Source organism: Marmota marmota, unplaced genomic scaffold (assembly GCF_001458135.2).
Source record: "Marmota marmota marmota unplaced genomic scaffold, marMar, whole genome shotgun sequence".
In the NCBI taxonomy this organism is placed as follows: Eukaryota; Metazoa; Chordata; class Mammalia; order Rodentia; family Sciuridae; genus Marmota; species Marmota marmota.
Window position 1 is genome coordinate 1,819,300 of NW_026000243.1, and position 22,054 is coordinate 1,841,353.

General features: G+C 39.5%; 1 non-coding gene across 1 annotated transcript; it reads right to left on the reverse strand.

Annotated features, from left to right (window-relative positions):
• Positions 1 to 7,658: 7,658 nt before the first annotated feature.
• Positions 7,659 to 7,768, reverse strand: LOC125614052. The gene has a single exon (XR_007344705.1). It is a non-coding gene; the product is annotated as a U6 spliceosomal RNA (small nuclear RNA).
• Positions 7,769 to 22,054: the final 14,286 nt, after the last annotated feature.

The window sequence follows — 22,054 nt, forward strand, 5'->3', positions numbered from 1 at the left end:
GAAGCTAGCCAATCCCTAAAAAACAAATGCCAAATGTCTTCTTTGATATAAGGAGAGTAACTAAGAACAGAGTAGGGAGGAAGAGCATGAGAAGAAGATTAACATTAAACAGGGATGAGAGGTGGGAGGGAAAGGGAGAGAGAAGGGAAATTGCATGGAAATGGAAGGAGACCCTTAGGGTTATACAAAATTACATACAAGAGGAAGTGAGGGGAAAGGGAAAAATAATACAAGGGGGAGAAATGAATGACAGTAGAGGGGGTAGAGAGAGAAGAGGGGAGGGGAGGGGAGGGGGGGATAGTAGAGGATAGGAAAGGCAGCAGAATACAACAGACACTAGTATGGCAACATGTAAATCAATGGATGTGTAACTGATATGATTCTGCAATCTGTATACGGGGTAAAAATGGGAGTTCATAACCCACTTGAATCAAAGTGTGAAATATGATATATCAAGAACTATGTAATGTTTTGAACAACCAACAATAAAAAATTTAAAAAAAATTGGGGGTAGGACAAGATGGACTTTGACATAAAAAGCCCATCTTTTTTTATGTGTCTGGATATGAATGGGTATTACTGGGCTCTTCTATTATAGTGGTCTATTTATCTATTCATTTTTGTTTGTTTTTCTTGTGGAAATATCACACTGCCTTAATTACTGTGTGTTATGATTAGATAATGTGTGTGGTTTAGCTTGTGTGAGACAATGCAAGAAAGTTTAGAGGTGAAATAATGGAGTTATGAGAGCCTTAACCTAAACAGTGCATTAATCCACTTGAATGGATTAACTGGGTAGTAAACCACAAGCAAGTAGCATGTGACTAGAGTTGGTTGGTCACAAAGAGTGTGCCTTCGGGATGTATATTTTGTCCCTGATGATCAGACCTCTCTCTGCTTCCTTGTTGCCAGGTCCTGAGCTGCTTTACTCCTCCACACCCTTCCACCATGATGTTCTTCCTCACCTTGAGCCCAGAGCAAAGGAGCTGGCCATCTATGGACTGAGACCTCTGAAACCATGAGGCAAATAAACTTTTCTTCCTCTAAAATTGTTCTTGTCAGGTCTTTTGGTCACAGCAGCCAAAAAGCTAACTAAAACACTGTGGCTTTATAATTTTATGACAAATAAAACAAGTCCCTTTTCCTCTTGTTTTTCCTTCTCCTTCAAAAGTTGCTTGCTATCATTGATCCTTTACATTGCCATATACATTTTATTTTTTTCAAATTCTACAGAAATTTTGATTGACATTGCATTGCACCCTGTGTACTTATTTGAAAACTCATATTTCTATAATAATCAGCTTTCTAATCATTGAAAATAATAAAATGCTTCATTTATTTAGTGTTTAGTTTCTCTCAATAAAGTTTTATAGCAGAAGGGGTGGGTGTGTAGCTCAGTCGACAGAGTGCTTTCCTCAAATGCACGATGTCCTTGGTTCAATCCCCAGCACTGCAAAAAAAAAAAAAAGTTTTACAGCTGGGTGTGGTAGTGCACACCTGTAATCCCAGCAGCTCAGGAGGCTGAGGCAGGAGGATGCTGACTTCAAAGTCAGCCTCAGCAACTTAGCAAGGCCCTATGCCCTAATGAGACCCTGTCTCTAAATAAAGTATGAAAAAGGGCTGGGAATGTGGCTGAGTGGTTAAGCACCCATGGGTTCAATCACTGGTAACAAATAAATAAAGTTTTATAATTTCCTACATAAAAATCTTACACATTTTTGGCTGGATTTAGTCCTAGGTAGTTGGTATTTTTTTAAAGCTTTTGTAAATTCTATCATTTTTAAATATTTCATTTTCTAATTGTTTTGCTGACATATAAAAATGCAATTGATTCTTGTATGTTGACTGTGTGTGTCTTGTACTCTTGACTAAGTGGTCTTTTAAAATCGTAAATCACTGCACATTCCCTTGTTAAAAGTTCACCAATGGAAATTTAAAAAATTAATTAATTAATTAAAAAAAATTCACCAATGGTTTTCCTTTAGAATAATATAATTAAAACTCTTTGCCATGATTCTGGTTGTTTAAAAACATGTACGGGCTGGGTATATAGTTCAGTTGGTAGAGTGCTTGCCCTGCATGTACAAGGGCTTGGGTTTAATCCCCAGCACCGCCCCTACCCCAAAAAAGGACAATTTTAAAACATGTTCACATATTATTTAATACTCTTCCAAGAAGTTGAGTCTATGTTCCCTCACCCCTTGACCTCAGTGAGTCTTTTAACTACCTTGATGGATCAAATGTGAGAGAAGAGATGCTGAGTGATATTCAAGGCTAGAATTGAAAATGCCAATTTATCTGGAGACATTTTCACCAAGAACCTCCATCTACCATGTAAGAAGTTGGGCTACTCTAAGTGCACCTGGAGAGACCACAAAGACAAAGTTAGTTTACCAAAGAGCCAGAAATGCTCCAGCTTCCAATTGCTTTTTTGGTACCTTTTCCAAATTTTTACATGTGAAGGAAGAAACTTTGAGTTGGGGAGGTGGGGAGTGCAAGAAAACTTGAGGTGGGGAAGAAACTTTGAGGTGTGAAGGAAGAAACTTTGACCAGAGAGACAAGATATGCTCAGAGAACCTCAGAGACCTACAAAGGATCTCCCCACAACTCAGCTTTTCAAATGAGTATTTATCAGCACATTTATGTCACAAAACATCCAAAGACTGGAGAAAATTGTTCTGAAAGGCTTGAAGGAAAGAAAACTCAGGGTCATGTAGGCGAGAAATAATTCCTCTTCCCACTATATGGAAAACCTCATATATGGTGGAGTATTAGATAGAATACCCCCAAGTGTTTTGCCCTAGAAATAAGACTCACACATACTGGGTCAACTGATTTTCAACCAAGTTGGAAAGTCAATTTATTGCAGAAAATATCTTTTCAACAAACGGTGTTGAAAGATTCAAAAAATCTTTTCAACAAATGGTATTGAAACAATTGGATATCTATCTGCAAAACAAAAAAACAACAAAAACCTTGAATCTTCCCTTTGTAGTATATACAAAAATTGACTCAAATAGGTAATAGAACTAAATGTAAAATAATTGTAAACTAAATGTTGTACCTAAAACTATAAAACATCTCAAAAAAAATAGATCAAATCTTTGTGGTCTTAAGATAATTTTAGATCTCAAATCAGAAGCATAATCTGAAGAAGGAAAAAAATTGATAAATTGAATTTAATTTTAAGAATTTCTGCTTTTTTAAAAAGTTAAGAGAATGAAGAGATAAGCCACAAACATAGGGAAAATATTTGTAAATTATATATCTAGTAAATTACCCAAAATATGCACAACAATTTCAAAATTCAATAACAATAATAATAAGTTTATTTTTTAAATGGGCAAAAGATTTTAAGATACATTTTACTCAACAAGATATATTGATGGTAACTAAGCACATGTTATAGTATTGATATCATAAAAATGCAAATTAAAACCTAAATGAGATGCTACACACATAATACATTGTCCAAAATAGTTGAATCATTTTATACCATCAGCAATGTATAAGAGTTCCAATTGCTCCAAATCCTTAGACTAATCATACCAACCATTCAAACATTTTGGAAGACAGTTTGTCAGGTTCTTAAAAAAAATTATACATAAGCCAGGCATGTGGGTGCATGCCTATAATTCCAGCAGCTCCAGAGACTGAGGCAGGAGAATTATGAGTTCAAAACCAGCCTCAGCAACTTGGTGAGAACCTTTCTCAAAATAAAATTTAAAAAAGGGCTGGGGAGTGGCTCAGTGGTTAAATGCCTGAATTCAATCCCTGGTACCATAAAAAATTTTTAAAAAGTTAAACATACACCTGCCACATGCCCCAGCCATGTGATATCTAGGTAGTTCTTCAAGATAAATGAAAATATGTTCATGCAAAGATATACATGAATATACATTGCAGCATTACTAGTAATAATCAAAAACAGACCAAATGTCTGTTAGCAAGTGAATGGACAAATTGTGATTTGTCTATACAATAGAATAATACTCAACAATCAAAGAAATGAACTATTGCTATGTTCAACAATAATGAATCACAACATAATTTTGCTAAGTCAAAGAAGAAATACTATCCTTCATGAAGATTATACACTGCATAATTCAATTTCTATAAAATTCTAGAAAAAGCATATTAATCTATGATGACCAAAAAGTAGTTGCCTTGAAATGGTGGGAGGACAGAGGTGTCAAAATCAAGGAGAGATTACAAAGATGCACAAGGAATTGTGTGGGGTGATGTATATCTTTTCTTGATTGTGGTGATGGTCTCACAGGGATATTCATATGTTAGAAATTATTAAAGTTTACACTTTAAGTATTTTCAGTTCATTGAACATTAATCATACCTCAATAAAGCTGCTATTAAACAAGTAGTTCCAGGCAAATAGTAGGCACTCAATGTTAATTGGCTGTTGACTTTCCAGGACTCTGATTGCTTGGAAGTTAGAAATGTATTCTTCTGTATATGTTTATATAATACCTAACAATTACTATGTTAGAATAGGTTTTCAGTAATGCTAATTTATGAATATCATGTTATATTGTAAATACTTAACACATACCCATTAGATTCATGTCATTTAAGGGGCACAAATATATATTTTTTCTAACACAAAGTTTTTGATTAGCAACCAAAGAAATACAAATTAAGGTAATGAAATACTATTTTAACCTTTCAATTTACAAATAATTTAAAATGATAGTATGACTTATCTTTATTTATTTATTTATGTTTTAATAAATAGCTCAACTTTTTTTTTTAACACAATGCCTTTATTTTTATGTGGTGCTGAGGATCCAACCCAGGTCCCTCCCGTGCTAGGGGAGCGCTCTACTGCTGAGCCACAATCCCAGCCCGGAGTTCTCTTTATATTCAGAAGAAAAAAGCCATTTCCATCTCTAAAGCATTTTACAATACCTATTTGATGAGAGATTGGGGAAATAGTTAATACACTGCTAATAAGAATATAAACTGAATTTTTCTATAGAACAATTTTAAACTCAACAGCTTCAAAAACATAAGAACTCCTTGATTCAGATATACCACTTGCTAAGAAATATATACTAAGAAAATAAAACCACATACAAACATTTAGTTATGAACTGTATAATCCTACAAGACTGAAAGAAGGCAGTCTGAAAATGCTGCGTTTTGTCTAATCGTTTTTTATGTTATGTTCTAGAAAAGGAGGTAAAACTACAGAGGTTGTAAAAAAAAAAAAATCAGTGGTTGCCATGAGAGAAAAGAGGGATGAATAAGTGGAGTATAGGGAATTTTTAGAGTGTAAACTTCTTCTGTATGATACTGTAATGGTGGACACCATGATATTACACATTTGTCAAAACCCATACAACTACATAGCACAAAGAGTGAATCCTAAATTACGGATTGTAAGGAAAAATAACCAAAACGGTTTTGGCACCATAATGAAAGTACAAACAACCAGGACTGAAGCAGATCTCAACAGATTCAGCAATGCCGTTTATTTATTGGCAAATTCAATCATGCACCGGAGGGGCTCACTTTCTGGGTAGAAAATGGCCCTGATTACAGGAGAGGTCTGGGTTTATATAAGTTACACACTGGAAGATGACTTAACCCTTGAAGACTTTAACAGAACATATCAGTTTGGGCATTCAGGAAACAGGTTGTGAGAATTTGAAATTTGTTGTTACTGGGCACTGGGCAAGGATGGAGGGTTCAGAGTTCAGCATTCAGCACTTATCTTTTTCCCTCCAGGGTCTATTGTACTGTCCCTGGAAAAGGACTTATTTGGGGAATGATTAATGTTTGGGCTTCTTTCCAGAGACTGTCGTTTTAGGTTTGATGGATATCTCCTTCCCAGGGATTGTCTTGTCACGGGGTGAGGTTTGCTTCCTTCCCAAGGATTGTCTTGTTACTGGGAAAGGATGTATTGATAAAGGATCAATGTTATCAAAGTTTCGCCTTCTCCTCCTTCCCTCTTCTCAGGCCACTGTTTTGGGGGTTATCATTTCCATATCCTTCACAGACTTTAATTTTATCAATATTGATTTATCAGTAGTAATACCAAAGAACCATATTAGGGGAAAATGGGGGAGGGAGCTCTCTTGTACTTTCTGCTCAATTTTTCCATAAATTCAAAATTGCTCTAAGAAATAAAGCCTATATTTTTTCTTTTTCTTTTCTGTTCTCCTCCCCACCCCCATCCATCACCCTCCCACCCCACCCCCATTCTGCATTTTCCTTTCTTCTTTATATATGGCACAGGGAATTGAACTATTGAACTTTTAGCTCTTATACTTGGGTCTATAAATTAGTTTTGAGTTAATATTTGTTTGCAGTATAAGGATGAGATCCAATTTATTTTTCTCCTCCTTCTTCTTCCTTTTGCATCTGGATTGTTTACCCAGCATGATTCATGGAAAAAATTATTCTTTCTCAATTGAAAGGTCTTTGTCCCCTTGTCAAATATCAATTGACAGCAAATGTGAGGGTTTATTTCTAAACTCTCAGTTCTATTCCCCCAATTTATATGTCTATCCCTATGCTAGTACCACATTGTCTTTGTTACCACAGTGTTGTGATAAGTTTTGAAATTGTAAAGAGTTTTGAAGTTGTAAAAAGTTTTGAAATTGTAAAGTCCTCCTACTTTGTTCTTTTTCATTATGGTTGTGGCTATTCTGGGTCTCCTAAATTTCCATATAAATTTTAGCACTGGCTTATTAGTTTGAACAAAAAGAAAGCCAGCTAGGATTTTGATAGGGATTGCATTGAATCCATAGATCAATTTGTCAGTGGGACAAATTTTCATCTGCTATGGTTTGAATGTATGTCTCCCCAAAAATTCATATGTTAGAATGCAAGATCTGGCATAATAGTATTAAGAAATGGGACCTGAGTCCTGAGGGCTCCCACCCTTATGAATGAGTTTGATATCAAAAAAGAGCTGGAGAAAAATAACTAAATCCCTTTCTCTTCTGTGTCCTCCAAGTGCAGACTCAGTGCTCTCCCTATCTTCCATGTGAGAATGCAACAGCAAGACAACACCTTGAAAGCAAAGAGTAGCCCTCACCAGACACCTTATCTACTGGCACTTTGATCTTGGATTGCTCAGTTTCCCAAACTGTAAAGAATATGTTTCTCTTCTTTAAATTGTCCAGTCTGTGGCATTTTGTTACAGAATCATGTATGAACCAAGAAAACATCCTTTTTAAAAACAGTTTTTATTTGTAGATGGACACAATATCTTTGTTTTATTTATTTATTTTTCTATGTGGTGCTAAGGATGGAACTCAGTGCCTCATGCATGCGAGCCAAGCACTCACTGAGGTTCAATATACCCCCCTCAATTTTTGTGGGTTTTAGAGTAAAGTTCTGCACTTTGTTTGTTAAATATATTCCTAAATAGCCGGGCATGGTGGCGCATGCCTGTAATCCCAGAGGCTTGGGAGGCTGAGGCAGGAGGATCGCAAGCTCAAAGCCAGCCTCAGCAATTTAGTGAAGCCCTAAACAACTCAGCAAGACCCTGTATCTAAATAAAATATACGAAAGGGCTGGGGAAGTGGCTCAGGGTTTAGGAGCATTCTTGGGCTAAACAAACAAACAAACAAAAATGCCTGATTAGTTTATTCTTTTTTAAAACAATTTTATGACTTTATTTAGCTATCAGCAAAAATATGAAACGCTTCACGAATTTGCGTGTCATCCTTGTGCAGGGGCCATGCTAATCTTCTCTGTATCATTCCAGTTTTAGTATAGTGTATTTAGTTTTGATGATACTGTAAATGTTATTTGTTTTCTTCATTTCCTTTTCAGATTGTTTATAGTAAGTGTATAGAACTACATATATATGTATATATAATTGGTATTGTATATAATTGGTCTTGTATCCTGCAACCTTGTGGAACTCATTTATTAATTCTACCTTTTAGTAAATTTCTTTTTATTTTTCTATATTAAAGAACATCTCATCTAAGAAACAAAGAGTTTGATCTTGTTCTTTCCATCTGTATGCCCATTACTTCATTTCCTTGCTTAAATGCCTCATCTAGAACCTTCAATATTATGTTGAATAGAGATGGCAAGAGGAGACATGGAGCTGGGGATGTGGCTCAAGCGGTAGCGCGCTCACCTGGCATGCCTGTGGCCCTGGGTTCGATCCTCAGCACCACGTACAAATAAAGATGTTGTGTATGCCAAAAACTAACTAACTAAATAAATATTTTTAAAAAGAGAGGAGATATCCTTGTCTTATTTCTGACCTTAGAAAGAAAGCATTCAGCAATTTGCCATTAAGATTGTCAAGGATGGGCTGGGGATATAGCTCAGTTGGTAGACTGCTTGCCTACCATGTACAAGGCCCCTGGGTTCAATCCCCAGCACCACCACAAAAAGAAAAAATAAAATAAAATTAAAAAACAGTGTCAAGGGTTAATAGGGACAGTGCTTGCCTCACATGAACAAGGCACTGGGTTCAATCCTCAGCATCACACACACACACACACACACACACACAAACACACACAAAAGAATAAAGAATGTCAAGGATTGGCAGTGTAAATTTTGGCTGTGTGTTGTGCTGTGTGTGTGTGTGTGTGTGTGTGTGAGAGAGAGAGAGAGAGAGAGAGAGAGAGACTGAGAATTCACCCCAAGAAAACTTTACCACTGAGCTACATCCTTATTTCCCTTTTTATTTTTTATTTTGAGGCAGAGTCTCACTAAGTTGCTTAAGGCCTTGCTAAATTGCTGAGGCTGGCCTCAAACTTTCAGTCCTCCTGCTTAGCCTCCCAGATTGCTGAGATTACAGGTGCTTACCACCACGCCCAGCTGTTTATTTATTTTTTTAAGACAGGGTCTCACTAAGTTGCTTAGAACCTCACTAGATTATTGAAGCTGGGCTCAAACCAGCAATTCTACCAAAGCCTCTTGAGTTGCTGGGAGGAACTATAATGCCTGGAAGAAACTCCTTATTATGCATAGTTTGTTGAATCTTTTTATTCTGAAGGCATATTAGAGTGTTGGATTTCATCCAATGCTTTATCACTCTCCATTGAGAAGATCATGTGATTTATGTCCTTTATGGACATAGTGAGTTTTATTTAAAAAAAAAAAATAACATTCAGAAATTAAACCAACCTTGCATTTTGGCAATAAATCCTATTTGGTTAGAACATATAATCCTTTTATATATTGCTGAATTTTGCTTATGTTAAGGTGTTGTAGGGACAAACGAGGCAAGGCACCAAAGATAGCTGCAGCCAGGTTTAGAGGGTACAGCCTTTGCTGTAATCAATCAATTCCCTGAACCTCGAGTTCAGGGAGTTTCAGAGTTTTATACCCAGCGTGTAAGGGGAGGGGCTCAGAAGTTCACAGTCTGCAGAAGTTCACATAAAAGCAGCTTTTTCTTTCACTGTTCTGGGCATGTTAACTCTTCAAGGACAACACCTGAGAAGGGGAGAGCTTCTTCTCTTCTTTCTAATCCTCCCCCTGCCAGCTGTTACCATGGAGCCCATTTGTAACTTATCTTAAAAATGTAGACATCTCTGTGAAGCCCAGTTCAAGGCCAGAGGCCTTGTTTGCACTTTTCTTCAAAGTACTATACTTGGATACATTTGTGAAAAACTAGTAAGGGGGTGTCCAGCACCTGGAGTGCTGGTATCTTCTCGGCCAGTGGCCAAGTAAACAGGGTGACATGAAAATAGGAAGTTTATCTACAATGGACTCTTTTGCTGACAGTCCTAAAATCAGCCATGGTGAAGAGGGCTTCTCTGTGGAGAAAGAGGATGTCACTTCAAAGGTTTGGATGTGAGGTGTCTCTCAAAACCTCACATATGAGATAATGCAAGAAGGTTCAGAGGAGGAATGATTGGGTTGTGAAAGTCTTAACCCAATCTGTGAATTAATCCCTTGATAGGGATTGACTGAGTGGTAACCGAAGGCAGGTAGTGTGTGGCTAGAGGGGGTGGGCATTGGGGATCATGGCTTTGGGGTATATATTTTGTATCTGGAGAGTGGAGTCTCCATGTGAACTGCTTTACTCTGCCACATTCTTCTGCCATGATGTTTAGCCTTACCTTAAGCCTCGAGAAATGGAGTCTGCTGTCTATAGATTGAGACCTCTGAGACCTCTGAGACCGTGAGCCCCCAAATAAAATTTTCGCCTTCTACAATTGTGCTGGTCAGGTCTTTTAGTCACAGCAATAAAAAAGCTAACCAAAACTGCTTGCTAGTATTTTGGGTCCCTTTGCAGGGGTGGTTTGAAAACAATCTTTGAGAATTATTCTGACCCTAGGAAGATTGCTCGTGGTGATAATTAACTTTGATTCTCCCTGGTAAACTATCTAGCCTGTAACAGTGGTTCACTTTATGCTTGGACTATATCCCTTCTTGCTCTGAAACTGATGTTTTTTTTTTTCTTCCCCCCCTCCCACCTTCTCTCCCTGACCTCCTACCTAACCCTTTCCTCCCCATCCTCTCCTCTCTGATCTTTTTCTCCCTGATATCTCCTTCCTAATCTCAGGAAAGAGGATTTCTTTGAATCACCTCTTCAAAAAATCCCTGTTCCCTTTGATGGAGAGAATCATATACTCTGGGACAGGAGTCCCCTGTGTTTCTTCTTTGATAACAAAGCAATAAAATTTCTTTTTCCTTTTTCTCAAAACCTTGTCTTTGTTAGACTGGCATCAGGACAAGACTGAACTTTCCCTAACAGTCCTACAATTTAGCTTATTGTTATCATAGAGCTATGAACCTCTTTTTAATTGCTTACCATCAACATCTCCATTGTTTTCAAAAGCACCCTTAAGCTTGAACTTGCCCATATTCTTTTCCAAATAAAGTCAGTTCCCTTGGAAAAAGCTTTGACACTCTGTTCTTACAGAAAAATTTTCCTGGGTAAACACTATATCAATGCTTCAGAGTTGGGGGTAGGGACAGTGATTCACTTGTTTTGGAGTAAGCTGCCTCTGCAAGAGAGGGAGCAGATTGTGGGTTTAAGTGTCACACATTCTCTCTGTTAGTACTGAGATTTAGCAGATTTTCTTAAAGAAATGTTTCTTCATTTGCTGCATGCTATTAGGACAATTTTCAGGGACTTTAAAATATTTATTTATTAAAAATAATGTTCCTAAGGTATTCTTGTTTTACAGAGCATAGAGGATGAGAGAGCTCCTCACACTGTCATTCTAGAAATGGTCCTCTTTCTCCTTCCCTTTTACACCAAACTTCTCAAAGGTATTATTAATACTTCATGCTCAATTCCTGTCTCCTTTCCACCCTCAAATTCTTGAAAGGACAACTCCAGTCAGGGTTTGGCCCTCCATGAGCCCAATGAAGCTACTCTGCCAAGGTCATGAGTGCTTGCCACAACGCTCCATTCAGTAGTCAAAATCTAATTTTATTATACTTGATCTGTCAGAAGTATTTGATGCAGCTGACCTCATCTTTCTCCTTGGGATTCTTTCCGGTCACTCCACTCTCCCACTTCCTGGTCTTCCTACTAACACATTTGATTTTTCATTCTAGGCCTCTTTCACAGTGTCTCAGATTCAGTCCTTACACCTCTTCTCCTTTTTTTCAGCACTTCCTTGGTGTGAAGACCAGTTTCATGGTCTTCACTAACCACCATATGCTGTTGGCTTTCAAATGCAAACCTCCAGGCCAGGCCAGGCCTGACCTCCAAACCACATACTTTATTGTTGCCAATAAAGCCTATTGGACTATATGCACAAAGCAGTCATAGATCCTCTGTTCCACACCTGTTCCTTCCAGACTTCTCCTTTAATCCAGCTGCTCAGGCTAACAACCATAGAGCTGGCATTGATTCTTCCTCACTTTGTGTCCAAACTCAGCAAATCCCATTGGCTTTGCCTTCAAAATTTATTCAAAATTTGACTTCTCACAGCCTCCATTGCTGTTCCATATTACCATTACCTCTTGCCTAGGTTATTTTGAGAGCCTCCCAAGTGGCTGTGCTGCTTCTGCCCCTCCCCAGTCTGCTCTCAACAAAACGGACTAATCTAGTTATCTCTCTGACCTCATCTCCTATTGCTACCTCCCTTGCTGTAGCCACTCTGACCTCCTTGGTTGCTGTCTTGAATATCTAAAGCACACATTTGCCTCAGGCCTTTGCTCTTCCTGAATCCTCTGCCTATACCTTTTCCCTAAATAGCTGCATGGCTCACTCCCTCATGTGGACTTCTGTCAAATATATCTTCCTCTCTGGCCTGAAATTCTGTAATGAGAGAACCATCCCCATGGATGATTTGAAATTTCTTTTCAAAATCAATTATACCTGGGAGGGATAACACACTAAGACTTCATCAGACATAAGGATCTGGGGGTATTGCTCAGTGATGGAGCACATTCTTAGCAAGCCCAAGGGCTCAGGTTCAATCTCCAGCACTATAAAAATATATCTATCAATCTTTATGAGACATCAATATTCTAGCATTAAGGGTTTATTTATTATTTTTCATGCAGATAGCTAGTTGAGAGCAGAGCACAAATAGCAATCTGGTAAATTTTGAGTGGTGCTCTAACCAATGAGGGTTAACAATGAAAGACATTGTAAGGTCCTTGCTTAACATCTGGATGGCCGTCTTAAGTGACAGCCACCATTTTTTTTTTTTAAAGAGAGAGCGAGAGAGATAGAAAGGTAGAGAGAGAGAGAATTTTTAATATTTATTTTTTAGTTTTCGGCGGACACAACATCTTTGTTTGTATGTGGTACTGAGGATTGAACCTGGGCCGCACGCATGCCAGGCAAGCGCACTACCGCTTGAGCCACATCCCCAGCCCAACAGCCACCATTTTTAAGAAAAAGTTTTGATTTCCTGCCCAAGGGCCTTTCTGAGAAAGGCTCACCACTCCCTCATACCAAACCAACCTTTGACCGCCTGCATTCTTTCTTACCCCAGGGCGTATCACCACTCCTTCATACCAACTGCTGGCATTAGGACCTGCAGGCTCTGATCCCTGAGCCTGCCCCATGAAAGATGCGGGAACCCAAGCCTGTATTGCCTCTCTCCATCTATGGAGACATGGTCTTTATTTGTCAGCTCTGACAAATAGACTCTCATGTGTATCTCTGCCTGGTCTCCATCTTTCATTTTTTGCTCACCCATCTCCTGGTTTCTTAAGCTTTCATAAATGAGTAGAAGACTCTGAGCAGTCAGTGAACAAAGTGGATGGGGGCACAAGGGGTCATTGAGTTATTTGAAATCTCAAAAAAGTAAGATGGGAAGAAGAAAGACAAAAACATTACAGTCTGCCCTTCTAAGATATTGTATACCACCACATTAACATGGGCAAAAGGAACCTGGAAGGTACATGCCTCCAGTCCTTTGAGGGGAAAAAACAATATACCTAGGAAATTAATTCGAATTTATCAAAAGTGCTGGGTGTAGTGGAGTGTGACACACCTGTAATCCTTAGCTACTTAGGAGGCTAAGGCAAGAGAATCACATGTTCAAAGCCAGCCTGAGCAATTTAGGAAAACCCTGTGTCAAATAAAAAAAATTTAAAAAGCTAGGGATGCAGCTCTGTGGTAGAGCATCCCTGGATTCTATTGTTATGCTTGAGTTCGGGACCCCCAAAAGACCACCAGAGATCGATGTAACCAGCAAAGAGGTGTTTATTGTGAGCTAGCTAGGTCCTCCGTGCGCACACAGCAACTGGTGACGCTGAGAGGCCCCGAGCCCAGGGTTTGCAGCAGTTTTATACACTCTTTGGGGAAGGCAGGGATTTCACATACATCATAGCATCTCTTAGCAAATCATCACACACTGTGGGAAAAATCATAAAACAACTCTAAAACATGATTAGCACAGTCACTGGTGGGAACAAGTTGGGTAGGGGTGATTGGTCAGTACAAGAGGGGGATTTGTTTGAACTGATTGGTTTAGGCAAGAGGGGTGTACATGCTAAACTACCTGGTTTCCCAACATGTTATCAACCACCATAAACTACTGGGAGGGTCATCTGGCATCCCAGGTATTTCCCTGTCTCATGCTGATTGGTGGCTGCTAGGGGATTGCTATGGGTCCCCACCTAGCCTGACTGAGTCAGACACACCAGGTACAGAAGATTTCTCCTGTTATTTGTAGATAAACAACTCAGCAGGGTGGGTATGTGACTAGGAGTGCTCTGTGGGTCTTTCCAAGGACAAAGGTCACGCCCCTTTCCTTGGACAGGCTTTGCTCTGAGGTGGAGGCTGGTTTTTCACTATTCTTAGTATTGAAAAATAAATCATCAAAGTACGTGGACCCAGGCATGGTGGCACATGACTCTAATCTCAGCAGCTCCTGAGGCTGAAATAGGAGAATTGCGAGTTCAAAGCCAGCTTCAGCAACTGTGAGGTGCTAAGCAACTCAGTGAGACCTTGTCTCTAAATAAAATACAGTATAGGACTGGGGATATGGCTCGGTGGTCCAGTACCCCTGAATTCATTCCCCGGTACCCCCCTCCCCCCAAAAAAAGTACATGAAATTGGGGCTGGGAATATAGCTCAGTTGGCAGAGTGCTTCCCTCACATGCACAAGGCCCTGGGTTCAATCTCCAGCACCACACACACACAAAAAAAAGCCCAAAGATGATATATGAGAACCCTATAATGTATAGCCAGGTCATCTAAAGTGAGTGAACTTTGCATATAAGAAGTAATATTGGGGGCCAGGGTTGTGGCTCAGTGGTAAAGTTCTCGCCTGGCATGTGTAAGGCACTGAGTTTGATCCTTAGCACCATATAAAAATAAATAAATGAAATTGACTGGGGATATCGCTCAATGGGTAGAGCGCTTGCTTAGCATGCACAAAGTCCTGGGTTCAATCCCCAGCACCAATACAAAAATAAATAAATAAAGGTATTGTGTTCATCTACAACTAATTTTTTTTTTAAAAAAAGAAGTAGTAATATTGGATATAGTTTATTTATTTCATTTAAGAATCATCATATTCTCTTCATATTGACAGTCATTCCCAAGGGAGGAGAGAATTATTGACCTCAGTGAAACCAAAACTGAGTTATCTAAGGAAACTTTTAGTCAGAGACTTAAGACACCCTGTCCGAGAATGGTATTGAAATATATATGTATTATGGGAGTCCTAGGCCAGAGGCCCGACTCCGGGGCTTCCCACAAACCAGGTCTGGCCACTTCCCCAAAAAACCAAACAGAAAGGATGATTAGGAAAATAACTTTAATCAAAATGGTCACATTGGGAAGGAAAAGTGAGATCTAGCATCTCAGCCTTGTCTTCAGGGCTTTAGAATTAAATGGAGGAAGAATTGTAATCCTTCACAGTGAAGTGGTCTTGACCCAACTGTAGTCTTAGTTGATCATTCTCTTAGTTCTGGTATGGACAAGTCTTTACTGCTTGAAGTGGCAATTTTCATTTGTTGCTCAGGATGTTTACCTATCAGACCTGTGCTCCTAGAAAGGGTGGATTACTGGAGATTTCCAGGCACCACTCTAAGGGTCTGATGCTATAAAAGCAGACAAATGTCCCTGCAAATCTTATCTCAGTCTTGAAGGGGTTAGGTAAATTTAGGGATAATAAACCTTGTATTAACTAGTTTTTAGATTAATATTCTTAAATGATTAACATGCCTACTTGCAGAGTTGAGCAGGGATGTGATCCAAAATTTAAGGTAACAAAAGAGACAGATACAAAATGAAGTCAGAGATGCCAAGTTTTATCTTGACTTTGGTTATCCCTTGGGCATCTGCAGGTCTGAATGAAGAGGTATTGCTTTTATCAAAAGCAGCCTAAGTTCCTGTTAGTATAATTTGGGCGAAGGGGTACCGGGGATTGAACTCAGGGTCACTCGACCACTGAGCCACATTCCCAGTCCTATTTAGAAATTCAGGGACACTAAGATGGAAGAGACAGTGTATAAGAAAGATGCTGCTGGAAGATGAGACAAAGACACAAGTCATGTCCCTGTTTACGAAAAGTCCCATTACCATGACAACTCCTGCCACTGAGGACTTAGTTTCATGACAATTCTTGCCACAGGTTTGATATTTGGTGGTAGTGGAGTGTACTGGGGATTGAACTCAGGGGCACTCAACCACTGAGCCACATCCCCAGCCCTATTTTGTACTTTATTTAGAGACAGAGCTTCACTGAGTTGCTTAGGGCCTCGCTTTTGCTAAGGCTGGCTTTGAACTTGCAATCCTCCTGTCTCAGCCTCCTGGGATTATAGGAACACACCACCGTGCCCAGCAGATTAGATATTTTAAAATGACCAATGGGGGTAAAGTGTGCAGTATTCAAATTAGGTTTCCTAAAGTAACCAACTGGGGGTGGGGGCACGTGGAGACTATTCTAACCAGGTATTGTAAAGTAATCAATGGGAGCAAATGGGGTAAAGTCTTCAATCCAGTCCATATAGAGAAGAGAATACCTTTGAGCTTAGCATATAGAACACTAATTTCCAGACACTGGGGTATTGAGTCTGTCTCTCTCCCTTGGACACCTGTGTTCTACCTTACGGAGTACTGTTTTCCCCTTCACCTTCAATAAACCTGTACTTTGCCTGTTACTTCTGTGTGTCTTGCTCAAATTTTTGTTCAGGACACCCAGGACCTGGACCACAAATGGACACTCCAACAACAAAAATGCTGCAATTGGCCCTTGATTAAATAAAATATGGCTAGGCCTGATAGCATACACCTGTAATCCTAGCAGCTCAGGAGGCTGAGGAAGGAGGATGGCAGGGCAACTTTGCAAGGACTTAGGTAATTTAGTAAGACCCTGTGTCAAAATAAAACATAAAAAGGGTTGAAGATGTGTCTCAGTAGTTAAGTGCCCCTGGGTTCAATTCCTGGCACCAAAAAAAAAAAACAAAACAAAAAAAAAAAAAAAAACACACACACACACACACACACACTCAAAACTACAAGAAGATGCCATCTACAGGTTGGCAGAGGAAAATTTTTTGAATAATACACAGTGTTGTGAGAAGACCCAGGGAAACTTCATCTGGCATACTCATATATTTGATACATTCCCAAAGCCATCCCTGAGCAGTCTGTGAACTGTTCCTGAACTAAAACGACATGGAAGCCATTAGGCAACAAAGTCTGGTATGGGAAACTCCCAGCAGCAACCCTGCTGGTTTGAGAATGCCCAATTCATATGACTTCCTACCTAGCTCCATCAGAAGTTCAGCACAACATCGGAGATGGGGAGACCCGCTGGAGCCTCACAGCCTCTCAGAGATGGGTGTGGCTTGCCAAAATGCTGATCATCCTGTTTATTGCAAGACTCCTGCCACACCAAGAAGCAAGCACCAAAGCAAGACTCCTCCTGCTGAAACCTTATCCCTGCCTTTGATGTACTCCTCCTTAAATAAAAAATGGGGCCATTTTTTGATTGTTAAATTCCTGCTCCTATCAGAATTGCTCCCCCTTTTATGTGATTTCTATCTCTTGTCTCTATTTCTTGCTAATTATTTCAGACTTTTTTTTTTACATTTATTTTTTTAAGTGTAGATGGACACAACACAATACCTTTTATTTTTATGTGGTGCTGAGGATCAAACCCGGGGCCCACCCTTGCCAAGGGAGCACCCTACCGCTGAGCCACAATCCCAGCCCATTATTTCCCAGACTTTTATTTCTCAGGCAGCTCACACCTCCTGAGCAGGAACCTACCCTGGCTAGGTGCTGGTCATTCCTGCAATAATGTAACCTCTGTGAAGAGTGAGTGGCAGTATCTCACAAAATCACAAAATTGTAATACTTAGTTGCATTGGAGAAAGTTCACTTTTAGGAATTTATTTAACAGATTTATCCTCATGTTGGTGAAGAGATGTCTGGTGTAAACTGGAAAAGCACTGTCACAATATATTACAACTCCTTCCATTAAGAGTATAAGCTCAAAGAAGTGAATGAAGGAAATAAAGAGAGAGGAAAGATGGCTTAACAATAACACTGGTTTATTCAACAATAATAGGTTTATTGGGGACAAACCTACAGAGTGGAGCCCAATGGAGACTGAGACCTGTCTTCTGCTTACAGCCTGGGGTAGATATGGGGGCATGAGGAGTGGCGAAAGTTTTGCGAGTAGGCCATCGCAAGGAGGTTGTTAGGGAAGGGCCCTTTTCGTTATTACCTCTATTACTCGAGGTAGTCAATGTTCTGTGTCAAACCTGATGTTTTCAGGATTCCAGTCCAGGATAGTAATTTCCTTTGTATGGTGATGACATCTTTGTTGGGTTTCTTTGCATAATGATGGGGTATTGTCTGGGTTTAAGATCTGGCTGAGTCAGAGTGACCATGAGGTGACTCTTATTCTAAGATGGAGGATATATTTCAAAATGACACTGCCTGTGTCAAGTTCTATCTAACAAAGGGTTAAGTGAATTTCTCCACACCTCGAATCTGGAATGGCCCTTGGACTTGCTTTAACCTTTAAAATGTGGCTGAAGTGATGTTGTTCTTGAGCCTAAACTCAAGAAGCTGGTGACTTCCTTTCTCACTGTCTTGGAATTCCGCCCTTGGACAAGTAAGTAGTTAGAGATGGAGAGACACTGAGTTGGCAAGTGAAGGCTGGAGGCATGGTGAGCCAACAGCTGCTGGAGCTGGGAAGGCAGTGAGAACACAGTGCTTGAGGTTGGAGCAAGGATGACTCATGTTGTGTAGGCACGAATGAGGAGCAAGATATTGCCTGTGGAAATTCAAAAGTTAGAAAATGTACCTAACAAAGTTTTTAAATTTTGATTAAGGAGGTCTCCAAGCAAAATGTTGTTAAGTACCTTTTGATTTTGTCTACGTATGTAGGATAACACACAGGAAAAGAGATGAGCAAAAGAAAGAACTGTTTAGCTTATAAGCAGAATTTAGAGAATGTACAAAAGCCCAAGATTTTCTGGCTTGGAAAATATAGTTTTAAAAATAAATATAAAATCAAATCAAGTTCATGGATATAAACACCCTCATTAAAACCTGGATTATTTAAGGTGATGCCAGCTGGGCACAGAGGAGGCTAAGTGAGGCAGGAAGATTGTAAGTTCAAGGACAGACTGGGCAAGACAAAAAGATCTTGTTGCAAAAAAAAGAAAAAGAAAAGATATGTGGTAAATAAAATAATAGGATGTCATTTTTTTGGATTAAGCTTCTGCATTCAGTCCCAACAGGCCAAGATAAAAACCAGAATGGTGTCACTCATGGTAAAGGCCAAGCTAAAAACCAAATGGTCATGGTAAAGTAACTTCTTTTTGTGTGTGTGTGTGGTGCTGGGGATTGAACCCAGGGACTTGTGCAAGTGAGGTGGGCACTCTACCAATTGAGCTATATCCCCAGCCCCACAAAGTAACTTCTTATGATCTGACTTGCCAAGAAATCAGGAGAGAGATTACAGTCAAATTTCCCAAACAGGACAGTCTCAATTAGCATGATCATGAAGTTCCTTTGTTTTGCTTGCCTGCCTTCCTTCCTTCCTTCCTTCCTTCCTTCCTTCCTTCCTCCCTCCCTCCATCCCTCCCTTCCTTCCTTCCTTCCATCCTTTCTTCCTTCTTTCCTTCTGTACTGGAGACTGAATATAAGTGTACTGGAGACTGAATCTAAGCTCTACCATTGAGCTATGTCACCAGCCCTTTTTATTTTATATTTTGAGATAGGATCTCAATAAATTGCTGAGGCTGGCCCTGGACTTGTAATCTTGTCTCAGCCTCTCGAATTGCTAGGATTTTAGGCATGCACCAAGTTCCAGTTGAGTTGTTATTTTTCTGGAGTTGGAGATCAAACTTAGAATCGTGTACATACTAAGTACTTACTCTACTACTGAGTTATGCCCTCAGTCCACTCTGAATTTGAGGACAAGTTGTATCTTGCTCCAGCTACCACCCAGAGGTATGATACTGTTAGGCCTCTTTGAATTTTGGAGCCATCTTATACTACACTGAGATATACTACTCCTGTCTATGCATTGGGTGACTTAGAAGCCTGCCAGTTAGAAGAAGCCCCATAACAAACATTGACTCTGCAGCAGAATCTGGCTGCAGTTTAAGTGGCTTTGCTGCTTGAGCCACATGACAGTATACCATGATTCCAGAGGTATTTGTTGTAGATATGAATACCTTGTGATGTCTTTTGCAAACTCCATTATGGAGACTGCAATATAAACCCCTAGGCTCTGTTACAAGACCATAGTTGCAACAGTTAATGCTCTAAGTTAGAAAGCAGATCTTAAAAAGACAACAGGGCTGGGGATGTGGCTCAGTGGTTAAGTTCCCCTCCGTTCAATCTCTCGTACCAAAAAAAAAAGAAAAAAGACATAACAGATGGAGAGTTTAGTACATAAATATCCCAACTTTGTCCCTCAGGTGAGATAACTCTAAGATACACTCTATACTACTTTCAGACTTCCATAATGGGATTAAACTCCAGACGCTCACCCTTTGTGGCCGTCTTCCTTTTTCTCACACTTTTACTTCCCTACTTGTGATCCTCTTCCCCAGGTAAATGCATAGAGCAAGGCATGTGGGAGTGGGCATGAAGCTTGCATGCCGTCTCTGGGGCCCTAGCCTTCATATGTACAGTTTCCTAGAAGTTCCCAAACTCTAGAAGCTTCATTAAGTAGATATGATAGATTACATCATTGGCTAATGGAGAACCTTTAGCCCCTCTCTTTTTTCCAGAAGTTAGAATGTGGGACTGAAAGTCCCAATCCTCTAATCATACTTAGATCTTTTCAGTGAACAACCTCCATTCACAGGCTGACTAGGGGCCTCCAGACACAGTCATCTCATTAGTATACAAAGGACACTGATCTTTTTTCCAGAAGTTGGAATGTGGGACTGAAAGTCCCAATCCTCTAATCATACCTAGATCTTTTCAGTGAACAACCTCCATCCACAGGCTACCTAGGGGCCTCCAGACACACTCATCTCATTAGTATACAAAGGACACTGATCACCCCCAGAAATTCCAAGGATTTTAAGAACTTTATGTCAGGAAAAGGGAGGCCAAATACTTATTTCACATTACACATTTATTTTAAAATTTTTATTGGAAATTGACAATTTGTAATTGTATATACTTATCAGGTACAAAGTGATCTTATAATTTCCTTTTAAAAAATTTATTGATGTGCCAGGCGCAGTGGTGCACACCTGTAATCCCAGCAGCTTGGGAGGCTGAGGCAGGAGGATCATGAGCTCAAAGCCAGCCTCGGCAACAGCAATGCACTAAGCAAGTCAGTGAGATCCTGTCTCTAAATAAAATTCAAAGTAGGGCTGGGGATGCGGTTCAGTGGTTGAGTGCCCCTGAGTTCAATCCCTGGTACCCCAAAAAATAAAAAATAAAAATTCATTGATGCATTATAATTAACATAATAGTTGGGACTTATTGTGATATATTCATACCTGCATATAACATAATTTGGTCAATCTAATTCCCAGTACTTCCCCTTTTCTTCCACCACTCCTCCTTCCTGCTAGTTCCCTTCATCTACTTGATTAGTATCCTTCCCTATTTTTTTTTTTTTTTTTGCAATGCTGGGGATTGAACCCAGGGCCTTGTGCATGCGGGGCAAGCACTCTACCAGCTGAGCTACATCCCCAGCTCCTCTTTACTATTTTTATGAGATCCTTTTTTTTTTTTTGTCCTCGTTTTTCTTTCTAGCTTCCATATATGAGGAAAAAAACATAACCTTTGACACTCTGAGTCTGGCTTATTTCACTTAACATGATTTTCTGTGGTTCTATCCACTTTACTGAAAATGACATTCATTCTTCTTTATGGTTTAGAAAAACTCCATTGTGTATATATACCACATTTCCTTTTCCATTCATCTGATGTCAGGCACCTAGGTTGATTCCATGACTTGGCTATTATGAATTATGCTGTTATAAATATAGGTATGCATATATCACTATATTATGCTGACTTTAAATATTTAGGATAAATACCAACTAGTGCTATAGCTGGGGCATGTGGTGGTTCCATTCCTATTCTTTTTTTTAATATTTATTTTTTATTTGTAGTTGGACACAATATCTTTATTTCACTTATTTTTTTTTATGTGGTGCTGAGGATCGAATCCAGGTCGTGCAGGTGCCA